This window comes from Ixodes scapularis, unplaced genomic scaffold (assembly GCF_016920785.2).
Source record: "Ixodes scapularis isolate PalLabHiFi unplaced genomic scaffold, ASM1692078v2 PGA_scaffold10__122_contigs__length_95168666, whole genome shotgun sequence".
Lineage (NCBI taxonomy): Eukaryota > Metazoa > Arthropoda > Arachnida > Ixodida > Ixodidae > Ixodes > Ixodes scapularis.
The window spans coordinates 30,088,731-30,112,544 of record NW_024609836.1 but is presented as its reverse complement, the minus strand read 5'-3'; the positions used below and the strand labels follow the sequence as shown (position 1 = coordinate 30,112,544).

General features: G+C 46.7%; 1 protein-coding gene across 1 annotated transcript in view; it reads right to left on the bottom strand.

The window, feature by feature from the left end:
* Window positions 1-23,814, bottom strand: part of LOC120851169 — a 534,438-nt gene that overhangs the window by 457,239 nt on the left and 53,385 nt on the right. The window lies entirely within an intron of this gene.

The window sequence follows — 23,814 nt, the reverse complement described above, 5'->3', positions numbered from 1 at the left end:
GTCTGTGGAGCTGTCTGAGGACGGCTATAAGCGATTTAATGCGTGCGATATTTCCAATACATCTCAACGCCATGTGCCAAAAAGAAAGTAAACGACGAATTGATGTCCCAGTACTTCCGAAAAATCCACCTATGCATGCACCATTTTCGGAGATCAGACACGTATACATGCCGTTGTTGGCTGAGCTGTGGGACTGATGGCACAAAGCAGAGTGCCCAAACAAGTGCTTCGAAGGCGCTAGTACGGGCAACAGAAATAAGCACAAGACTTTTGTGTGTTTCGTTCATATTCTTTCAATAAGGTATAGTATTTCTGAACAACAATAAAAGCCTTTACTTTTCCTCGCATTCCAAACGGACGACCAACTCGCGCGGTTCTCTCCCGTACTACTGGCGCTTGACAGCTAACAACATGCGACCATGAAACAAAACGGACCACGGTCAATTTACCTGGTCCGGAATGAATTATGATCGTTCTCGTTAGATGAAAATAGGCACTTGGCACCTGTTTTCATCGAACGAAAATCAGATGCTATAATAGCCTTAAAAAAAAAAAAAAAACTTTTTTGGTTAATTTTGTTCTTGTTGTTGTTTTGTCCTTTTCTTTTTACTGTTCCTTGTTTTTGGTTATTGTGGAAGTCCTTCGACAGCTCGCCTGTATTTTTACCCTTTCTTCGATAAATATTGACAGGAAGTGTTTACTGAAAACCTTACTACTCAAGAAAAAAATAATTACCTCTACTTTGGCCGTGTTTGTCGGCGCGTATTTCGTCCATCTAGCAGAACGTGAAAAATACGTCGCCCGAGTCGGTTTGTCAGTGTATTTCGTCGTGTTTTGTTGCCGACGTCAGTCCCACTGCGGATACAGTTTCCTGGTCCGTATATCTTTCGCACGACGTCCGCCAGGTAGGACGGCGGACTCCGACAAACCACGACAAACAGGTTGTCTGTCGGTGTCGTTTGTCGCTCATTCCCGCCTGTCGCTGTCGATTGTTGCTGTTCGTCGCTCTAGTAGTGCACGGTAGGTAGGAGGATTCTGGAGGCAGCGTGACGCCATCAGAGGCGAATCCGGGGGAGATTTCGGGGGTTTGGAGGGATTACACCCCAACGATGACCAAAACTAAAAGACGCTACTGGACAGACTTGGGCACCCTTCGGGCCGTTTCCACCGACAATGACTTGGGTTTTTCTCGTTTAGCTGGTTTGAGCCGGCACGTCGCCTTCTCTTGTTCCCACTCTTCATGCTCTAGTCTAGTGGTACGCGGGCACACCATCGCGCTCGCGGCACCTTTTTAGCCGCCTGATTCTCATCCATACTTCCCCAGTTGTTTATCTCTTCGATATGAACGGAAACTTGCACCTTCTTCGGTCAACTATGTTGTGCCACCGGTGACCGAACAATAACGAAGTACCGCGCCGCGTCCGAAAACAAGCGATCAGGCCGTGACTCTATAGCGCGCGCAATGTAAACAAACCCGGCATACTCCTCACATTCCGGGTATCACGTGACATTCACGTGCCGCCCAGTTGCGCCCCCTGGCGTGGTTGTCGCCGCGAATACTTCATTCTCATTCGTTTCGTTCCAAGTTGTTTTCAGGTCATTTCTAATCTACGTGCTTGGCATCATTACCAATGTATCACCTGTTCACGAGCACGCAAGATGAATGAATGAATGAATGAATGAATGAATGAATGAGTGAGTAAGTGCGCGTTCAAAGCCCCAGCTAAAGGTGCCAAACATTCGATCAGCCTTCGCCCCACCGCGAACACCTGAGCGGAAATCTGAACCCGCCCAATGGAGAAATGTAGGCCGGTGCTTTGCCTTGGAGCCACAGAGCAATGCACCGAGACACCTACGTTCAGAGGTGTAGCGAACTTTCGCCGAACCTATGATTCGACTGGTTCGCCAAACCTTCGAACTTTTGTCCGAATTCGGAAAAGTTGGAACCTTGAACAGTGTTGCACGACTCCAAACAAACATTGTGAAATATTTTTAAGAAAACACTTATACAGTAATTTGTCTAAACTTTTAGAAAGTGATGACCCATGCTTACGCGATATAAAAGCGAGCACATATTTTAATGATACGGGCCATTTGCTATCCTCCTCCGCTTGGTGGCGCTATCTCCTTTTTGATTTGCACCACCGATCTCTACGACGATTTACTGGAGCGCGCATCCCCGCTTAGTCGCTGAAGCACAGGTGCGGCCACCGGGCAGTCATCTTTCCACCGGGAAAATCGACTTTTTTTTAGCGCAGCGAGGCTGGACGGTAGCGTGCTGAAGACACGTTTTCTGCTTGTTCGTCGTCATTTGCCAAACAAGTTTTTTTTAAAACGTGGAGGAAACGGTGACAATTGCGTTTGAGAACATTTGGAAATTTTTACAGAAGGTAAAAATTTCCACTGTACCACATGTCTCCCCCCAAAAAAGGTGGAAATTTTTACGAAAGGGGACCAAAAAGTCGATTTTCCGTGTGGCAAGATGGCCGTCCTGTGGCCGGATTCGCGGAGCGAAGAAGCGCGATCCAGCAATTGTCATAGATATCAGTGATTTACATACATGCGTATATGACGATCGAACTCGAGTCGAACTTTCGTCGAACTATCCGATCGAAAGAGTCGAACCTTGTATCACTCGAACCTACGCAGGTTCGCGAGATCCCTATTGAAAACTTCCTGCCATGCAGCTGCGCGTGTACGAAGCTCGACGCAGTTGGCATCGACACGCGATCGCCGGGTTTTCTTTTTGGTTCTCTATCGCCGCTGAACGGTTGTCGTCAAAACCACTAGAGCGTGAAGGGGCACAAACCGAAGCAATAAAATGTGCTCTTTAACAGTCAAGTAAACGCATCAGAAACATTAAAAAGAGACATGTGTCGACGGCGTGTTTGCGATTATAAACCCTTTTTGAACGCGCGCACTCTCTAGGAGTTTCCTCGCCCATTCGCGACTCCAGCGACCCATAGGGGTCGCCACGACCGTGAAAATATGGCAGTCAAAAAACAGGTCGCGCCGTGCCATGTGCCAGCTTAACGCACATGGCTTGGGTTTCAGCAGTCAATCATTGGATTCAAAATGGTTTGCCCCTATTTTTATTAGCTACGTTTCAAACCTGTGGCAACGTGCTGGCGTAATGGCGCGTTCAACTTCAAAGCGGCTGGGACCGCGCGGTTTAGGGCGAGTTTTTGCCAACCGTCTCGGGGCCGATTCCTCCCAACCTCTGTGGCGAACCGCCAAGCGGCAAACGATCGCAACGTAACGCTGACGTGACGTTGGTGGCTTTCGAAACAAGATGGCGCCTGTCGCTAGTGAGGCGTCCTTAGCGCTGTAGGCCTAGCGTTGCAGCAAACAAATCAGCGAAGAAACGAGATATTCACGTCAGTCGCTGGACTCTGTCGCAAAAATAATTGTCTCGTAATCTTAAAGGGATACTAACACTCTCCCCCCCCCCCCCCCCGACGCACACACACACACAGACACCCCACCCCAACAATATTTTTTGGTTGTCAAGCGATTTAGTGTGGTGGTGGAAACTACCCAATAAATATTGTGCTGCAGAGTCACGAACATTTTTAGTAAAGCCAAAAAACAAAACTTGTTCGAAACCGAAACACGAGCTCGGTGTGATTCTACCACGTCATCAGGTGGAAATCGAGGGACCACTTTTTATAAGGCACCAGTTGCAGACGCGTTCCGGGAACCGTACTTAAGGTCAAAAACCCATAAGGCTTTGTTTATAGCAAAACATCGATGTGGACTCAACAGCAGCGTCCACTTTGAACGTCTACCAGGCGATCGTCTTGTCCTTCCGGGAAAGACAAAGCCGACTGGTACCTAAAAAAAAGCCGCTTTTCCATTGCCTATACGTACAGCTTTCCAGCGCTTATCGGCAGAGCGAAAAGTGCCGAGTCACTGGGCTGAGGAAGCGCACGCGGCGTCTGACATCTTGCATAAGAGAGCCACGAGCACACTTGGTACCCCTTCCAGCGCCCAGTAGACAAAAGTGACGCGAAGAATACGGTTATGGAAATGGTCTATAGGCCGTTCCATTATGGGCCTCCTGGACGGCGCCATTTTGGATGACTGTAGCGCCGGCTCCGTACATCTCGGCATTGCAACGGCTGGGTAAAAGAGGAAGAGGGCACGCGCCTGATAGCAGACGACGCCGTCCATTCGGGGACCCGGACGGACTGTGCACTTTGTGTACTGTTTCTTGTAGAAGACAAGAAAATGTGCTTTGTGCTCTTTCTTTCGAAGTGTGCTCTTTCTTCTCAAAGATAAGAACTTGGCGGTTTCGGCGCTTTTACGGTGCAATGGGGGACGGTCACTACGTTGCGCGCGTACCACTGGGGCACGCGTTTATCTACCCGGCCCAGCCGTCCACGCGGCTTCGCGGCGACAGTGTGCGGCAGCTTATTACGAAAATGTCAACCCACCTGGTCCAGAGCCATATATAGGGGAAGAGTCTGGACATCTATTGTCCTCGGTGACCTCCCGCCGTACCTTCGCCCCTCCCATAGAACTGACGTCAGGCCTGGCAACCGCTTAGCAACGGAAAGCGCCGGGGGAACGGCGCGAGCCTGTCCACCATTAGCGATCCCAGGCCAACACGCGCGCATGCAGGGCCGTATCCTGCGTACAACCCTCATTTTTAGGGTTTCTCGAAAGGAAATGATCGGTATTGTGCGGTTGGATGTTCCAATCATAGCCGTCACATTTTTTTAATGATTCTAAGAGAGAAAGATAAAAACAAAATACGTCGCAAAATTTGGTGGAATAAAATCAAGCGCGAAAATTCTGGACGCGTCCACGCAAGACTCAGGTCTGTGAGGCAAGAATGCGTTTCATCCTGAAACTTTTTACAAAATGGAGTTTTCGTCGCAGTAGCGGGAAAAATTAAAGAACTAGTTGCTACACGAAGCTCGCATGTAATGTGTAACGTGAATAAATGCCGCACGAGGCAGAGACGTCCCATCTGTGAAGCGTTTTACAGCGGAGTTGTTAAGGGCTAGTTTCCCCAGGATCGTGTCCGTCCTCAAATAACATGATGACCCAGAACTCTGGACCGCTACCGCCATCTATGAGCGACGGCGACAACCAGACAACCGGATTGTCGGTTGTCTGGTTGTTTTGTCACTCTTAGATGGCGACAACCTTTCGAGCCTTTCCACTCTTGCTTACCGACTTGCGGCCGGTCATTATTTCATTCCCACCATAGTACAGCTTCGCTGGTCTTCCTTCACCAGAGTGGAAAAGCTGAAAGATTTTATTCCCCTGCCTTCTTCCCCAGACCGCAAAATGAATTAATTGATTACTTGATGCCCTCTAATAAATGTTATTTTTTTGTATGAAAAAGCTAGTTTAGTTTTCTTTCTATCTTCCATTCATTTTCATGTATGATGTAATGACATGACGATGGATCCTGGGATCTCAGCGCCGTTGCGAACGGCCAATCAATTGAGTTATATCTATTAAATTGAGCAAGCTTACCATTCGCGAAGAGCCGCCTGACGCTCAGTCGCTCGATGTTCATTTCGTAACCTTCCGTCCTAAAATACACGGCTCTACCGTTAAGACACACGTTAGTGCCGGCGTTGTTTTTAATGCCAGCAAACTCGCACAACCTCCTTTTTTTTTTTTTTTTTTTTTTTTTTTGTAACCTTCCGGCTTTCTACATGTTCGGAGAACAAGATCGCTGTTTCACTGCGAGAGAGTTCGGTGGACGCAAGCGGTAAACATGCACAGCGTGGCCATCCCATATCAGGAGTAGCGATCGCTTCGATCCAGCCATGTCGTTTGACACGCTGACACATAGTCAAGGGGAAATGCAATTAGAAAGAAACGAAACTCTGGGAAATTATCGGGCGAAGGGCTTGAGCTCCCTTTACAATCTAACAAATAAGTTTCTTCAAAAACACGCGCAACGAAAAGCCCCTCAGCTGCGAATTAGAAGTTGTTAGTTGCGCGCTGTTAAAATAACAAGAGGCGTCAACTGGAACTGAAAATTGCGAAATTTACGCGAGCGTGATTTGCGCGACGCACCGAACATCTGCGAAGCGTAGAAACGGGCTGGTGACGCGGCGCATACCAAGAGAGAATAGGCAAGGTAACCGGTAACTAAGTGAATATGGCTCGTGAATAAACACGACGCAGTCCAAATACTGCAGGCGGATGACTTAAAACACAATAAAATAGTAATACGTATAGGTCGCCGGCGTCGGTTGGGCTCGAAGATGGCGAAATGGGCGTGGCCATGGCGTTCGCGTGGCGTGTCAGTGACGTTGTTGACGAGCTGTCAACGAGGCTACGCCAGCTGGCCAAACTCTCCCCTATATGTAGGGTGTGTACTTTCCGGTGTTTATTTGTGAGAAAAATCGGCGGATGTTTTTCGGTGTTTATTTATTTTCAAAACACCGGTGTATTTCGGTGGAACGTCTCACGACGAGGCTAAAATCGGTGATTATCGGTGAAAAAAAGGCGATTGATCAGAGACAGAGAGTTCCAATTTTATTCACATAGCTCATACACTTCTTCTCTAGGAAGCAACTATTTCTCACACTTGGTTATTATAGTCGATGCAAGCATACTTTCATGCTTGCACCTACACGCAAAGAACGGGCTGCCCTCATGGCAGCACGTTCCTTGCGGTTCGCAACCCGCAATTATGAAAACGCACGGTCCTGTACGACACGGACGTTGGCAGTGTCTTCCAGGAACCACAGCAACCTCTGAATACATGGCTTGCCCCAACATCACTTGGCCAGACACAATGAGGAAAAGGCATGTGAGAGCCTACCCTCCACTGCGTTAATTTTTCCACAAAATGGGGCCATGAAAGACACAATAGGGGAAAGGCGTATGAGAGCTTAGCTTCCACTGCGTTAACTAGACGCTTTTGACCCCCAGAAAGGAGGGCGGACTGACGCCACCTGCAAGCCATGTATAAACACTGGAAGAATGCAGGATCCACGAGATAACACGTTTGACGAACCTCTACGGGGAAAGGGTTTCGCTAGGTCGGAAACTAGCAACGACCGGTGTTTTTCGGTTTTAACCAGGGCGAAAATATCAAACCACCGGTGTTTTTCGGTTTTAACCGATTTTATATTTTAGTCACCGACGGATGTTTATCGGTGTTTTTCGGTTAAAACCGGATAGATAGATAGAAAAATCGTTTTTATTAGAAAGAAAGTCACGTGGCTGAAGCCGATAGCCTTCCAGGAAAGGGAAATTAAGGGGTAACTAGGTCAGAGGAACTTTCTGATTCCTGTCGTCGCAATGAAGTCTAGTAGGCTCTTGACTAGACCTCTATTGCGATCGCTCTCTTCAAAGTTAAAGACTGGTTGGCACCAGTCCCCAAAGTCCTTGATTTTGTTTTGCTTGATGTGCCTTGCTCTTGCCCTCTCCCATGTTGGGCAGTCCCAAATGAGGTGTTCTAGTCCTGCTGGTCCAGTAAACCCACAGGATGTGCATTCACTAGATTTAATAATGCCTTTCCTGTGGAGAGTTTCAGGCCTGTTTGCAGCTTCCGAGATGATTCTTCTCAGACATACTCTTTGCCATCTGCTGAGTCTCATATTTGGAAGGGCGGGGGGTATTGGCCTTAGAGCTTCCAGCCTTTTTTCCTTTTTTCTTTATTTACTTGTTTTGCGATGTCTGGTGGGTGCACACCCTACCTATATATGACTCTGACCTGGTCTACCCGTTCACGTCGCTTCGCGGCGAGTCTGCGGCGGCTCATTAGAAAAAAAAAAAAAAATAATAAAAAAGGAACAAAAGGACGATGCGGAGATGACATATTTTTTAACTTGTCTCAAGGTTCTGTCCTGTCTTCGCCCTTTTCTGATTTTTCTTTCAGCCTTATAACCTAACAAGGGCCCTGTCCTTAGTCCAAACACAAATAAAAATTGAGGTCAAAAGACAACAAGAAACCAGGAACTGTTACCTCGGACCGTCATTCAAGCCATTCGACGAATCGCCCTTCGACAGACTGCCCCTTTCGGCAAGTTGCCCTTCGACGAATTGCCCTACTATGAATTGCCATATTCGACGGATGGGCGTCGACGAGTTAGCTTTCGACGAGTTGGCGGGATCCTGCGCTGGGTACCTGCTAGCTCGGTCGTTTCTAACAGTCCCTTCGGAGGGGCTGACGGCGTTTCGAGAGAAAAGATAAGCGTTGCGTTCTAATCCAAGTTTAGTTGTTTTGTGTTTTGTTTTTTCTCTCTTTTTCTCTCTAATGGAACGGTCTATAAGACTGCGATTTCTTCAAGGCGACAGTGCTCATTCAAAGATTTCCCAGCGGATCCCCAGTTTCTGGTAGGGTACGTCGTCGTGGTTAGAAAATTTCCGCACTAAATGCAGAGGGGAAATTTCTCCGCAAAGTTTGGCAGGAAAAGTTTCCCGCTGTAGATATCATAGTGTCACGTGACGTCACATCCCACCATGATGTCACGTGACATTGTGGCTCTACTGTAAATAGAGAGGTCCCTGGTTCGATACCAGGACCAGGCGGATTTTTTTAGTCGCGCACCAGTCACCTATAGCTGTGTTTGGAGATTTGTGTTCGTCCTTTGTCCCCTTTGTTCCCACCTTCCAGGGTTTATTATTGTTACGTCATCTATACATACGTCACATGACGTCGTGGTTAGTGTGTTTACTGGTTGAAGCCTCGACTGTCTTCTCAATTCATATGCGGGACAAGGCAATGAACCAAGAATTTGTCTTTGGGTCTAGGGACTTCCGGCAGATGAGTGGCCTTTAATCTGTCGCGCGTCCGTGTCTGCGGTCTCCGTCACGTCTTCGACGACCGCGGATGTCGGCCGACTTGGCCTGAGGGGCGCGCTGGCTTCCTTCCTGATTAGTCCCCCCTGGGGCAGACGCTCAGACAGAAAGGAAAAGACAAGCGGAGCAAGGTCGCCATATCATCCGACGTCGGAACGAAAAGATACGAGCGTCTCCAGTGCCCGAGTCCTCAGCGGGGAGGATGGTCCAACAACGTCAACATACAAGCTCGGCTCCCGGTCTCCCGCGGCGGAAAATGGCGTATCGCACAGGTAAAACTGGCAAGGACAAGGGACGTGCGTTACAACTGCTCTACTAAACGGTATCCATGCCCGTTCCCAAAAAGAGACGAAGGTAGATCAAGAAGAGAGATATTAAAGGCGTGAGGTTGACTCAGCTACAGCCACCAGTGCATATTCTTTATTAGCGACGTCTACGACCACAAGCGTCGCAGAGGTCGGCTTTCCACGACTGGCCAGACCAGGACACAAGAGTACCGCCAGACTGTCAGCTTCGACGGTGTTAAGTTTCATAACGCGATGGCCCTTGGCTCAACTGTGCTTTTTAAACACATCTTCGAATTTGTAGCTCACAACTCACGACAAGTGGACAGGGTAACAACTCGTGACGTCACGGCGACACATCCGAGGAAAGTCCTAATTGTGACGTAACGGATGGAAACGATTAGAAGACGCCACCGACACATTTCGATGCTAATGGTCACTGGCAGGAGCAAAACAGAAGGGAGGAGTTTCAGTTGCCCGCCTCTAGCGCGAGCTTCCCGCATTCGACAAGTCTTCGACGTATCGTTCGCCCTCGAGCGTGCACGCGCTACCAAAACACAACCATAGCCTCCTACATACTGGCAAAGCCTGGCAGATCGCCACGAGAAGCGGCCGCCGAAATGGAAAAGGTGGAGCGGCAGACTACGGAGGAGAGGAGAGCCAGGTGACCGGCGCCCCGCTGCGGGGAGACGCCGAAACGCACTTCTCCTGCGCGAACGAACAAGTGTGTTTCGGGTCCTCGCCACTGCAAAAGCTGTGCGTTGACGTCCAGGTTCCCCGAGAAATGGCTCTTTGATGCTCTGTGTTACCAGATTCTCGCGCTCCAGATCTGCGACCGGGCACTCTATGGCTCGGTCGTCAAACTGCCAGGCTTTGTGACTATAGAGGAGGCTATGAGCGAACACACTGTTTACAAACAAGACCGCGTTTGCCCGCACCGGGTGTGGGCACTGCGGGAGCGCAAAAACCAAATTCGCGCGAGGCGAAGCATCTGCGCATGGCCAGTACCGACAGCAGCGCCACCGTAATGGTGTTACGTCAGAGAGTTTAGTTGGTCTACAGATTCGTCTGCGGTGAAGCGGGCGCCGTGCTGACAGGTCTGGCAGGTCTCCACGAGAAGCGGCCGCCGAAATGGGAAAGGTGATGCGGCAGACAACGGATGAGAGGAGAGCCACGTGGCTGGCTCCCCGCTGCGGCGAGACGCCGAAACACACTTCTCCCGAGCGAACAAGTGCGTTTCGGGTCCTCGCCGCTGAAAAAGCCGTGGGCTGGCGTCCAGAATCCCCGAGAAATGCTCTGTGCTGCCAGATCCTCGTGCTCCAAATCTGCGATCGCGCACTCTATGGCTCCGTCGTCGAACTGCCAGGCTTTGTGAGCATAGAGGAGGCCATGGCACGACGAATGGCGACGGGCGCGTGCTGGAGGCCGGGCGTTTGAAAGACGCACCCTGCCGTTCTCACTCTGTCAGCGAATACGACAAACTTCATGACCCCCCCCCCCCCCTCCCCTTCGCGCCCAGAAAAACAAAACAAAAACCTTCTTTTTAGATTGCTTTCTAAAGACTGAACTTGCGAAAGAGCTGATCTGCAGCGAGACCTTCCATGCGAGCAATATATAACCTAGCTTTTTCGAATAAACCATAGAGAAAACAGAAATAAATGAATGCAGACAAAACAGCATTTGTCTGGTTTTCGGGTTTGTGTTTGTGTGTTGTTACTCTTGGATACGGGTTAGAAACAGACACGGTCGAGCGTTCGTGTGGGCGGGAGCGGTGTCGGCCCGCAACTGTGGGTCGTCCACAACGATGAAGCGGACGTCCCACGTCGACCACAGCAAACAAAACAGCAACAAAAACGCCGGACGAGATTCAAACCGAATCACGGAAAACGGCCGTCAAAAATAAGCACGCGCGCCCAGCCACGGGGGAAAAAGACTCCTCCCCGAGATGGGCTCCTGTCAACCTCTGATCGCTTCCGGCTCCGAAACGTGGACGACCCAGAACCAGCGAGTAGTAAAAAAAAAAAAAAAAAAAGGCTGCGGAGAAAAAATCGAAGCAGGGAAGAAGAAACGGTGCGCCGTCACCGAGCCGAACAAGTTGGCGAGGAAGCACGCCGTTGCGGCATCGCAGGTCAAGGGAACGCCTCCCACCGCAGAGATGTCTTCGCCCCGATCGGCTCCTCCGAGGCGAGGCTGCGAGGGCGCGCTGCCAGTAGACGTCGTCGGACGAGAAGAAACCTCGACCACACGCCGCGACCGGTACGACGGAAAGGGCCGCGGCCCATGCACGCTCCCTGCACGTTCCCCCTCCTAAAGATCCGAGGAACCGGGCAGTGGCCACGTGGTTATTAAGTCGAAAGACGATAAGGAGCCTAAGGTGTGGCACCGTAGCTACAGTTCCTCCCCACGTAGTTAATCTTAAGAGAGGTTATATCAAGGAAGTTCACCTCAGGACAACATCTCAAGACAGTTTATCTCAAGGAAGTTCATCTAAAGACATTTCATTTAAAGGTAGTTCATTTATAGACAGCTAATTTATCTGAAGACAGTTAATCTCAACACAGCTGATTTCAAGACTGTTGATCTGAAGGCAGTTTATCTCCAGAAAGTTTTAGTGGCAGTTCATTTCAAGACCCATTACAAGACACTTCATCTCAAGACAGTTCGCCCCTAGACATTTCATATTAAGGCAGTGTCCCTCAAGATAGTTCATCTCGCGACAGCTAATTAATCTCAAGGCAGTTTATCTCTAAAGAGTTCACCTCAAGACGGCTTATTCATCCCAAAACAGTTCATCTCAAGACAGTTAACTTGAGGACAGTTAATGTAAGGACAGCTCACCTAAAAAGTTCATCGACACTTCATCTCAAGACACCTTATCTACCTCAAGACATCTTATCTCAAGACGGTTCAGCTCAAGACAGTTCATCTGAAGACGGTTCATCTGAAGACGGTTCATCTGAAGACAGTTCATCTCAAGACAGTTCATCTCAAGACAGTTCATCTCAAGCGTTGCGCGCGCCGTTATTAGGGAAACAGACACTTGCGCTTTATAAAAGGGGTGATTGCGCGCAGAAGTAAAGCATTTAGCACATGTAGGCTCCCATGTGGAAGCGTAGCTCTAAGTTGCATCGCACACACCACCACATAAAGCTGACCCGAATTCCAGAGCGTTGATTGGTGCAGTCTTACCAAAGAGGATGCCCGCTCCTTGCCTGAGTTAACCCTAACCGTACAAACTCGGAGCGGAGGACCGCTTGCGAACCCGAAAAAATATTCCTGCGGCCCCTTCAACCAAATATTTTAGGTAAAAAAAAAATGTACCACATACCACATTACTAAAGAATCTATAGAAATACATATCGTTCGGGATAATTAAGCGCTTATATTCATAGATTACATTTTTAGGTATTAAACATAAAGCCACGCTTTCAATTAGAAATTCGCTGGGCATTGCTAGAAACTCCTAAGTCCCGTTCAGAAATATTTAGGGCGATCGGGATCCTTACCAAGTTCCGAAAGTTTCAAGACACCGCTGAGGTGTCGGCGATTACTATTGACTGCCTCTTTACTTCAACAGCCACTAGAAAACCAGCACCTCGAGAGTGCATTCGAATAGCTAAACTTTTTTTTTCAGCAACATATATAATATAGAAAAAAAATTAAAACGGCATATACCAATTTTTTTTTTTTTTTGGGGGGGGGGGGGGGGGAAGGGGGGGGGGACGCTGTAAAACGCTACCCGCGCCCCAACTGATCCTAAAAGTGGCTTATGCTGTAATAGTTTTCGACTAAACCCAAAAGTTTTCATCATTCTCTTTTACCAATCAAAACGTTACAGATCAAACGCCCGTTTATACCTAAATAAGCCGCTTGACAGTGACATGCACGGTGTAGGAATACTTCATCCAAGCGAAGCGTCGAAGGAATATTTAGGTCTGCACCGCGTTTCGCGGAACACCCCTTTATATTACGCTCCTGCCAGGAGCGACAACGTCCGTGACACGGTGACCCTCCCCTCTCTCCTGCTCCGTTCAAGCAAGGTCTCCGGCTGTGTCGGTAGTCGACGCCCCGAAGCGGCTCTGTCAGGACCTCGACCCCCCCGCGCACAAACCGGCTGTGTCACAACGCGGTAGGAGCAAAAAGAAAAAGCCGTCCGCGGAAAAACCAAAAACGGAAAGAGATCATGCGTGCATACAAGAAGAACCTTCTCGTTCTTTTCTTTTGTACGGACAGGGGACAAAGGACGGAAATGGGCAGCAGCGGCTGACTGCGCAGCAGAAGTGACCACGGGGAGCTGACCAGCGCGGGGGTGGACCGGGAAACAGGAAATGCAAAGACAAACACGGGGGGCAATGGATACGGAAGGGGGTAGACCTTCCTGGCGTCGTCGTCGTCGTTACGAGGACGGCGTATCGTCGCAACGACTCCTACATAGCAAGGCCGCTATGCTTGATCTGCTACGCCACTTATCGGAGGCCAGCGCGGGGCAGACTCGTCTGCGCCGGCGTTCGGCTGGCAGTCCAACCAGCGAAAACACGACCGGCGGATCGGCGGTCGAGGTTTCGTCTACCCAACTGGTCTACCCAATCGGTGACCGAGTGTATTAACACACAGATGCAGTGTATTAACACACAGACCTAGTGTATTAACACACAGACCGAGTGTATACATTAACACACAAACGCTCCACGTGCTCGGAGCACGTGGAGCGAAAGCTCACGTTGCAGAACGCAGGGCTCATGGATTCAATCCCTGCCCATTTCGATCTGGGTGAACATCACACCGGCGTGCGTTCGTGTACCAACGACAGCGTGATGCACGGGTTAAAGACCCCAAGCTGGAAGTCGTACTGCACTGGTCAAATTTCTTACCTACAGCCGAGACGCGAGACGCCCGCTGGAGTTAACTTCCCGATGACTAAACACGCACACAGTACAAGTGTCCCTCTTATGCGACGTGCGTAGCAAATCCAGCACTGCGGCCTTGTTGTCTAGGAGCTATTGATGGTCGCACGCGTGACTTTGCCTTTTCCTCCACTCAGTCCAGCTTTCTCTTTATAATTCCTGTTTGTTGGTTCGGTGATGATCTTCCTATTTAGCGATGGTCCCTCGCCGACGCATCCTACACCGCCAGCAAGACAAGGGACGGAATATAATCTAAAAACGAAAAAAGAAAAAAAGAAACACGGGATGCATCGAAGCGGGAAGCCGCCCTCGCAGTGCAAGAAGGGAGAGAAGCTCACCAGATTCGCCAGCAAGTGCCAACCAGAAGCTCCCACGTTTCTCTGAAGCAGGTCTAGCATTCCAGTCGTTTCGCGACATCATTAAAACGCGCAAAAGCCGAAAAAAGAAAAACACGAACGCATTAAAAAAAAGCTATTCGATACTCCCAGCTGTGAAGAGGACGAAAAAAAAACTTATTTGGTACAAGCTTGATGTCTGCATAAACCTATAAAAAGATGAACCAGTGGCATGGCGTAAAGTACCAGATGACTTAGTTGGCTCATCTTCTACGAGGAAAGCGAAGAAACCGCTCGAAGACTGGCGTCAATGAAACGATAAGCGATGAATTTGCCTGAACTTTCTGTTTTATATACACAAGACAAATAGGAAACGACAAAAAGTCCAGGTGGAATGGTGCAGTGGTTAGAGCACTCGACCGGACATTGGGAGGCCCAGAGTTGAAAACATGGCTCCGCGGTGTTTATTTTGGGATCCCCTCTAAGTTTCGTGAACTTATCAATGTTTGCTTAGATCAAACGAACGAGTTATAAATTTGTATGGTGATTTGTAATCTTGTTATCGCCATTTAACATTTGTATTCTGTTTTTCTATTTTTCTTACTGTTTCTTTAGTGGTGTTTACGTGAGTTCCTCCTTTAAGAGAGGAAATACTACTCCCTTTATTTTTTAGAGTGCAGGTAATGAATTCGAGATATGGTGTCAGAAGCATATGAACCTTAACTTTGACGGTATATATGTAATTTTCTCGTAGTTCTCGTACTTCCGGCATTTGTTTTCGCTGACGGTTTCTTACTTCGCTACCCAACATCCAGATTACACGCCCACACTAACTAACGATAATAATCTCATCGCCGCGTGAGCAAGGTAATCCAGTCGAAATGTTCGTACTTTCGAATCCCGCATTCTCTATTTCGACGTGCACATATAGTATATTATTGGACTAAATCGGTTCCGACCGGTACCACCTCTAAGATACTCAAGGCCCATCAGCTAGCATTACGACGTCATCCCAGTGAGCTCGAACGCAGCGCAGATTGGACACAAGTGCTACATCAGCCAAGATGTCAGCGTTCGGCTCGGCCTCGTATCCAATCAACGCATCGTAGGATTCCCGGCGTGGGGCACGGGCCCAATTGCTGAATGGGCGAGGAGGATGTTTACAGGCATAGCCTCCTATATACTGACAAAGCCTGGCAGATCGCCACGAGAAGCGGCCGCCGAAATGGAAAAGGTAAAGCGGCAGACAACAGATAACAGGGGGAGCCACGTGACTGGCGCCCCGCTGCGGCGTGACGCCGAAACTCGCTTCTCCCGAGCGAACAAGTGTGACGAAAATGCAAACAGCGCACAGTAAACGGGGACTAAAGGAAATGCAAACAGGACAAGCGCTGACTCTCAACTGAAATTTCCATAGATGCTGAGGATCTTTTTTATTCCATCCCTCATTGCGCTCTCTTTGTCTCGGTACGTGAATGTATTGAAAGAAATGGCGAGACTGGCTTCCAGAACGCTAGCGGTGTGTGTACTGATTGGTTTTTGGAGCTGCTCAAGTTTTATCTGGAGTCGACTTTTATCCTATTTAACGGTAAGCTTTACGTTCAGAAAAATGGGATTTGTATCGGTTCGTCTGTGGCGCCTGTGCTTTGTGACATTTTTTTAGCCAAGTGCGGTAGGGCCATTTCGGAAAGACTGGATGACGAGCGCGTTTGTAAAGTGTTTCGTTACGTGGATGACTTTCTGGTTTTGTTTATTAGGTTGGAGGGCATATGTGAGGCAGATGTCGTGAGGTCTGTTTTAGATGTTTTCGCACATCATTCGGAGGGGCTCACTTTCACTCACGAACTTCAGGATTGGGCTTACCTACAGTTTTTGGATTTGAGATTAGAATTCATTGCTAAACACGTTTGCTGGTCTTATCACCCACGCTCAAAGAAGGGTCTTCTTCCGTATGATTCATCGCACTCTAACCATGGTCAAGAGAAGCATTGCCTCGTCTTGCCTACAAGCTGCGCTCGAGAAGTCATGTCATCATGTGGTTAACGATAGTTTTTCCCGGCAGGTTGAGAGACTGACAGTGGCAGGTTTCCCAACTTCGGTTTTATTGAGCGTTGCGGAGGGTTTGTTAAAGAAATTCAAGGGCGAACCCCGTCCCCGGGGAGAAAGGCCAAATAAGAGACCGTTTGTAATACCGTGTCTCCATAAAATTTCACACAACTTGAAAAAAGTTGCCTTGAGGTACGATGTGCCATTGGTATTTTCCGCTCCGTGTAAGCTGGCGCAACTTTGCAAGAGAGTTGCCGATAAGAACAAAGGCCCCGCTTGCTCGGTGAAGCTTGAGAATCAATATGTTGTTTGCAAGGTGGGAGTTGTTTACACGATTCCACTAACGTGTGGGAAAGCCTACGTCGGTCAGACGGGCCGATGTGTTAATCACAGATTGCGGGAGCATGACTTATCGTTGCGATCAATGGTGGGAGCTGTAGGGGGGCATCTGCCACTGCATTGTCATAAATGTGGGTGTGAACCTATCTTCAGTAAGACGGGTATCATTGGCTATGGAAGGGACAGAGTGAATCGAAAACTTTTAGAGGCGCATGCAATTATAAAAGCAGGCGCGAACTGCGTAAGCCAAACGTCCCAGGGCTTGAGTAGTAAACAGATGTTTTTTTTGGACACGTGGTGAATGTATCATGTGACATGGGCGCAGTTGCTGTTTTCTTTGTTTTGTTTTCATGTGATTAAATTTCAGTTGAGAGTCAGCGCTTGTCCTGTTTGCACTTCCTTTAGTCCCCGTTTACTGTGCGCTGTTTGCCTTTTCGTCAGTATGAACCAACTAACCCACATCGCCACCCTTATTCCGAACAAGTGTGTTTCGGGTCCTCGCCGCTGCGAAAGCTGTGCGCTGACGTCCAGGTTCCCCAAGAAATGGCTCTTCAATGCCCTGTGCTACCAGATCCTCCCGCTCCAAATCTGCGACCGGGCACTCTATGGCTCCGTCGTCGAACTGCCAGACTTTGTGAGTAAAGAGGAGGCTATGTCACAGGCTTCAATTATATCTCTAGTTCATGACAGCTGAAAAAAAAAAAAAAAAAGGGGGGGGGGGGGGAATTTAGCTATTCTAATCCAGTTCTGATGATACTTCTTGATTCGTGGTTCGTTCTTCGACGGTTTCTGTATCAGCTGATTGCCGCAATGTGATTGGCTGCTGAGTGATGATAAAGTGCCCGAGACGCACCGCGCCGCACCCTGCATTGCTTAAGCTCTCGCCGTCTATGCGGAGCGGAAGTTCGTCCGCTTCTTGCACGGGTTTGCAGGTTGTCGGAGCCTATAGGAACGCCAAGCTCGCATAGGCTCCGATTGGGAGGTTTACCCACTAGCCTTCCAATCGGATCCAATCAGAGGTCGGCGTTCCGACGACACCGCAACCCACGCGCCAAGTACCGTCAAGTCCTCACCTGCGCTCCGCACACGTGGTGTTGGTCACCGATCCGAAGACACGCAGCCCCAGATATCGCGAAGGAAACGCGGCGCTCATCGGCGTCCACGCCGCACAGACGTGGGCCATCTGGACGCACGCCTTCTGCTGGGCGACGACCGGTCATTGGAACAGACATATAACGTTCTCTTTCGGCCACATCGTTAAAACGCGCTCCCGCTTGACGACGCCATTGTTCTCGCTCGCCGATACGTGTGCCTAGACTAGAGAGGGTTTCCAACTGCTCGATCGCAGTCACGTGGTTTACGGGTAGCGTTTGCATTAAGAGCTACGAGGAGGAAGTGACGACAGCGTTAATCGTCTGCAAGCGCCTCCGCCCGTCCGCCTGCTCGCCACGCGACGACGCAGCGCACGCGCACTTGCGACGAATCGGCGGAGGAGGGGTCCGCCATTAAAGTGCGAACGCTCTCCAAGGTTTTCAGTTGCTCGTACTCTGAAATCCACAGGCTCTCCTCCACAATGCGATGGTCTCCTCCATGAGATACCTAGAGCTCTTCCACGGCGTTCGCTCCACGATTGGGGCGCAGGAACCACCCTGCTTTCAGGATCACGCGCGAGCCTAATAGGCCGGTAGTGACGACGCCGTTCGATAAGCCCAGCAGAATACGATCCTTACAACACAAAAGCCTCATCCGGTCTTCACCGTTTCACAACGAAGGGCTCACCATTGTCGCCGCAAATGCGTACAAGAAGAAACAAAATGATACCTTCAAAACCCTGCCACCTTCCTTGTCAGAGTACATCTTCACTCGAAACGCTTCCTGCGCGAGTCCTCATTATACCGGTCGGCGGAAACGTTTGCTTCAATTGTTACACAACTCCTGTATCGCCTGTACTCCGTCTCACTCGAAGTCCGACCGCGGCCGACGTTGTACCCCTCAATGGAGCCGTGCCTGATCGATTTAGCCGGAGATTGTAAACGCACAAGGACCTCGAGCGCCGTGACGATGCATTTCATGCTCAGCTTGCTCGGCTCCATTGGATGGTATACCTGGTCCGCTAGATATGGTCCGATTATACAGCCACTAAACGAGCTACGCTTTGGTGTGTCCGCACTCTGTTCCTCGATCTGCTAATGGGCGCCGCCATCATGGTGCTCAGTGCAAACCGGACGCAACGGTCAAACGTCACTAAATAAATTAAAAAAATCGAATTCCTCGGCTTTAGGTGCGGTGTTAGGAAGCTCAGGTGATATCGTTTTGCTCTGTCGCGAGCTGTTTGAACATCTCTGGAGGACGAAAGAGCGTTTCCCGTGGTTTCGGATAAACCTTCGGATAAACTGGCAACCACGATTTGAAGCACCAAGATGGCTAAAGTGTTGGTGCTCTGAAGCGTAGAATTATCATGTCATATTGATGATGATCGGGATGTGTCTTTAAAATGCATTAATCTTAACGCGCAATCTGCACGAAACAAATCTTCTGACCTTGAAGTTTTTTTGTTTTTTTTTGATCAGTTGAATGTTTTTTTGTTTGTTTTTTATTAGTTGAATGTTTCTTTTAACATTATAATGCTCACTGAGACCTGGTACTCTGATGAAAGTGAAGTTTTATATAACACGTACTTTTTAAACCGTACTGCTAAACGCGGTGGCGGTGTTGCAATCTCGGCAACCAGGGGAGCTGTCTGTGAATTACTCAGCGACTTTTCAATTGTACCAGATGACTACGGGTATTGTCATTGAGGGTTAACAAAAATATTGTATCTGTTGTTTACCGCCCACCCGACGGTAATATCCTGATTTTTTTTTTTTTTTTTTAATTTCTGGAGGAACGTTTCGAGTTTTAAAAGAATAAATAGGTATAGTATCATTTTGGGCGGGGATTTTAATATCAACATGTTAACTGAAAGTTCTTCGAAAAGACAACTGGAACTTTTAATTCAAGCAAATGGTTGTTCAAATGTAATTAATACACCAACACGAATCACTGAGAGGTCTGAATCATTAATAACCTATTTAAAACAAACTTTGATTTATCTGTCGTAAAATCTGGTGTAGTCCTTTGTGATATCAGTGATCACCTTGCCACATTTATATGCATTCATAAATGCGTGTTAAAACAAGCACCGCAAAAGGGAGCTAGGTTTCAGCTTGTAACGAGTGATCGCTTAGACAGATTTCATGCTGAGTTAAACAGCACTGACTGGAGTGAAGTAACCAGTGAAACCAGCCCAGAGAAAGCTTTTGATATATTCATCGATAAATTTAGACCACTGTACGAAAAATATTTTCCTTACAAATCTATTAGAGGCAACAAAAAATCTCGAAAACCTTAGATGACCGCAGAGTCGCTTGGAAAAATTAGAATAACAAATTCCCTTCATAAAAAAATTTCTAAAAACAAGGAACCCAGATAAGCTAAGGATTTTTAAATCATATAGAAACAACCTGAATAAAGAGATTAGGAATGCTAGAAAACGCTATTACTTTAATTTTGTTTCATACGGGGACTGACCGTACAAATATAATGTGGAGAAAGCTTAATTCGGTACTAAATCCACAGCGTTCGACTAACGCCATTGAGAAACTCTATGTGAACGGAATGGAGTTATCTGGTCGAACTCTTGCAAATGCTTTCAACATTTTTGTTTTGTTAACTTAGTGGATAATTGCCACGACACCAATATCTATAGTACATTGCAAATAAAAATGAAAACAGTCTAGCTGAATCCGGTTACCCAGGCCGAAATAATATCCATATTCCCTAAAACAAACAACAGCAGCAGCTGTGATAATGAAGGAATTCAAATTTGGCCAGTTAAGCATGTTATTGAAGTAATTAGTCTTTGTCTAGTTCATAACCTTTGTTTAGAAACTGCGATTTTGCCCCCGAGGATGCAGATTGCTAAAGTGACAGTTCTATATAAAAAAGGCAACAAAAACGAGCTCATAAATTATAGACCGATTTCTAAGCTTTCAGTGCTTTCAAAGGGACTTGAAAGTATTCTGCGCGATCGTCTTGTAAGCTTTTCAGAAAAATATAACATTTTAACTGCATCACAATATGGGTTCCGAAAAGATCGTTCCACGGAGTTAGCTTTACTCGACCAAAAAGAGTTTATACTGGACAACTTTGAAAAGAAAAATATTGTCCTCGGTGTTTATGTAGATTCTACAAAAGCATTCGATTACCTAAACCATAAACTACTCTCTCAAAAGCTCGAGACATATGGTATCAGACGACAGGCTCTAACATTACTAAAGAGCTACTTGTGCCACTGGAAGCAGTACGTCCACGTTAACGGTTATTTATTTATTTATTTCAATACCCTCAGGGCCCATAGGGCATTACAAAGGGGGCGGGGCATATAAGAATTCACTCAAAAGAAAATACAAACGTAAAAGGCAGTGATTAAAACACAATCAATTCGACAAAATATTAAAAAAAGTGATTAGTAAGCCCTTCTTTAAATAAATCAAGTAGTGGGATAGCTGCTAAAGATGCTTGAAGGTGGCTCCACTCAGAAGACGTTCTTGGTATGAAGGAGTCGTTGTATGCTGATGTCTCACAGTGAGGAATGCAGACCTTGAAACGATGATCAATGCGTGAAGAGATATATGCGGGGTTAAGGAATAACTTATCTTTCAGTGAAGCGTTGAAGTGATAAATTTCGTAGAAAAGGCATAGACGAGATATTTTTCGCCGTAAGGAAAGAAGAGGCAGGGACAATGAGGTTCTCATACATGATACACTAGCGGTGCGATGATAGTTAGAATAGAAAAAAACGTACTCCACGATTTTGAACAGCTTATACGTTAGTCACAAGCGTTGTATGCCCGGGGTCCTAGATTGATGAGGCGTACTCTAATTTTGATCGAACTAGAGTTTTGTACAGAAGCAATTTTAATGATATTGGGGCTAAAGAGAGGTTTCTTTTCAGATATCCAAGCATAGAATTAGCGTTAGCGATAATATGAACAGTATGCGATTTCCATGAAACGTTAGAAGTAATGTGAACACCAAGGTATTTGTAAGACGTCACAGATTCCAGTAGGTTGTTAGAATTTGAGTATGGTGATGGGGACGGTGTTCCGACGGGAAACCCTCGTGGATTTGCATTGGTTAGTGTTAAGAGTCATTTTCCATAAGTTACACCATTCGGATACAGCACACAGGTCACGCTGAAGTAGTGTTGCGTCAGAATCGTTAGTTATTTCACGATAAATTGCACAGTCATCGGCAAATAAACTTATTGAGCATGATACACACAGTGGTAAGTCATTTATATAAGTAAGGATCAAAAGAGGTCCTAAAACGGAACCTTGTGGGACACCAGAGGTAACAGGACTAAGGGAAGAATTAGTTTCATTCGCACAAACATATTGAGATCGATTAGTTAGGAAACATTTAATCCACGACAAAACATTAGGATCAATGTTAAGCTTGCTAAGTTTAAAAAGTAAGAATTTATGAGAAACTTTATCAAAAGCTTTGGCGAAATCAAGAAACACACAGTCAACCTGGAACCCACGGTCAAGAATGGAAAGAAGGTCATTAGTGAAAGACAAAAGCTGAGTCTCACAAGAGAGATTTGCGAAAACCATGTTGTGAGGGCGAAAAGAAAGAATTTGAATCTAAGGAATTAACTAAATAATGTGCTCTAAAAGTTTACACGGGTTTAATTTTTCTTATAGTTTTATATCCGTGATTCTTTAAACTGTGTCCTTACTTTTTCTTATCCGCTATTGTTTAAAGGGGGGGGGGGGGGGGGGGCGGGCACAGGTTTTGCCAAGCAACTGGTAAGTTATTTTTTCCTCTCTTCATTTTTGAAGAGAAATAAAAAAAAGAATAAATATGAATTATGAATATGAGAAAAAGGAATAAATATGAATTATGAATATGAGAAAAAGGAATAAATATGAATTATGATTATGAAAAGAAAAGAATAAATCTGAATTCGTCAGATGTAAAGAATTTAACTTCAGGTTGGCCTCAAGGAAGCATTTTAGGACTGTTCTTGTTTAATATAAATATCAATGATTTAGTCAATATAAACAAACAGGCAAAATTTTGTATCTATGCTGACGACACCAGTGTCTTTGTATCTGCTCGGACTGAGGATGAAATAGCTGATATTGCGAATAACGTACTAGCAGAGCTAGAATCCTGGGCAAACGCAAACTTGCTAAAAATCAACACAGCTAAGACAAAGGCTATTTGCTTTAAACCTAAAAACAAATTTGTTAAAATTCCGACCAATATCATAATGTACTCTTCACCGATTGAGGTTCTTGGATCATTTAAAACACTAGGGGTGTATTTTTTCGAACATATGTCTTGGGACGCTCACGTTGACCACATCACATCAAAACTAAGTCACGTGGTAGATTTAATGTATCGGCATTCTTATATTCTTCCATTCAGTGTTAAACGACTTCTGAACCAGTCATTATTTTGTTCCCATCTAAACTACATTTGATTTGAGCAACGACCACAGGACTGAACCTTCAAAAAATACATCTCTTGCAAAAAAAAAAAAAAAAAACTAAGAATAATTTGCAATGTCGGCTATGACTTTCACACAGAACCCCTTTTTCGCAATCTGAATGTCATGAAAATCTTCACACTCTACAATTTTAAGTTATTCATGAAATATAAAATAGAATGCAGTAAAAAGAGAGACTGTTTCATTTCTCTAGTGTCACTGAAGGAAAAAAGCTCAATTTATCCAGCTCGTAGTTCTGAACCCTGGTTCATTGAAAACTCCCGCTCCAACTATGGTCTTCAGAGAATCAAAATAACTCTCCCGAAGTTGCTAAATATGCTAACCCTAAAGCACCATAAGCATAACTACTCTTTCACCCAAAGAATTACGGTCTTATTTTTTGTGTTGCGAGTGATATAGTTACACTTGAGTTTCATTTGTATTGCACTTGCTTTGTTGCTTGTTTTTGGTTTTTAAATCCACTGTTCTCTGCATTAGCTAATATTGTATAACTTTTTATCTTTTTATCTTTTTTTTTTTTTTTTCCTTTTAATATGCACACCCTGTGTGTGAACTCGCATTGC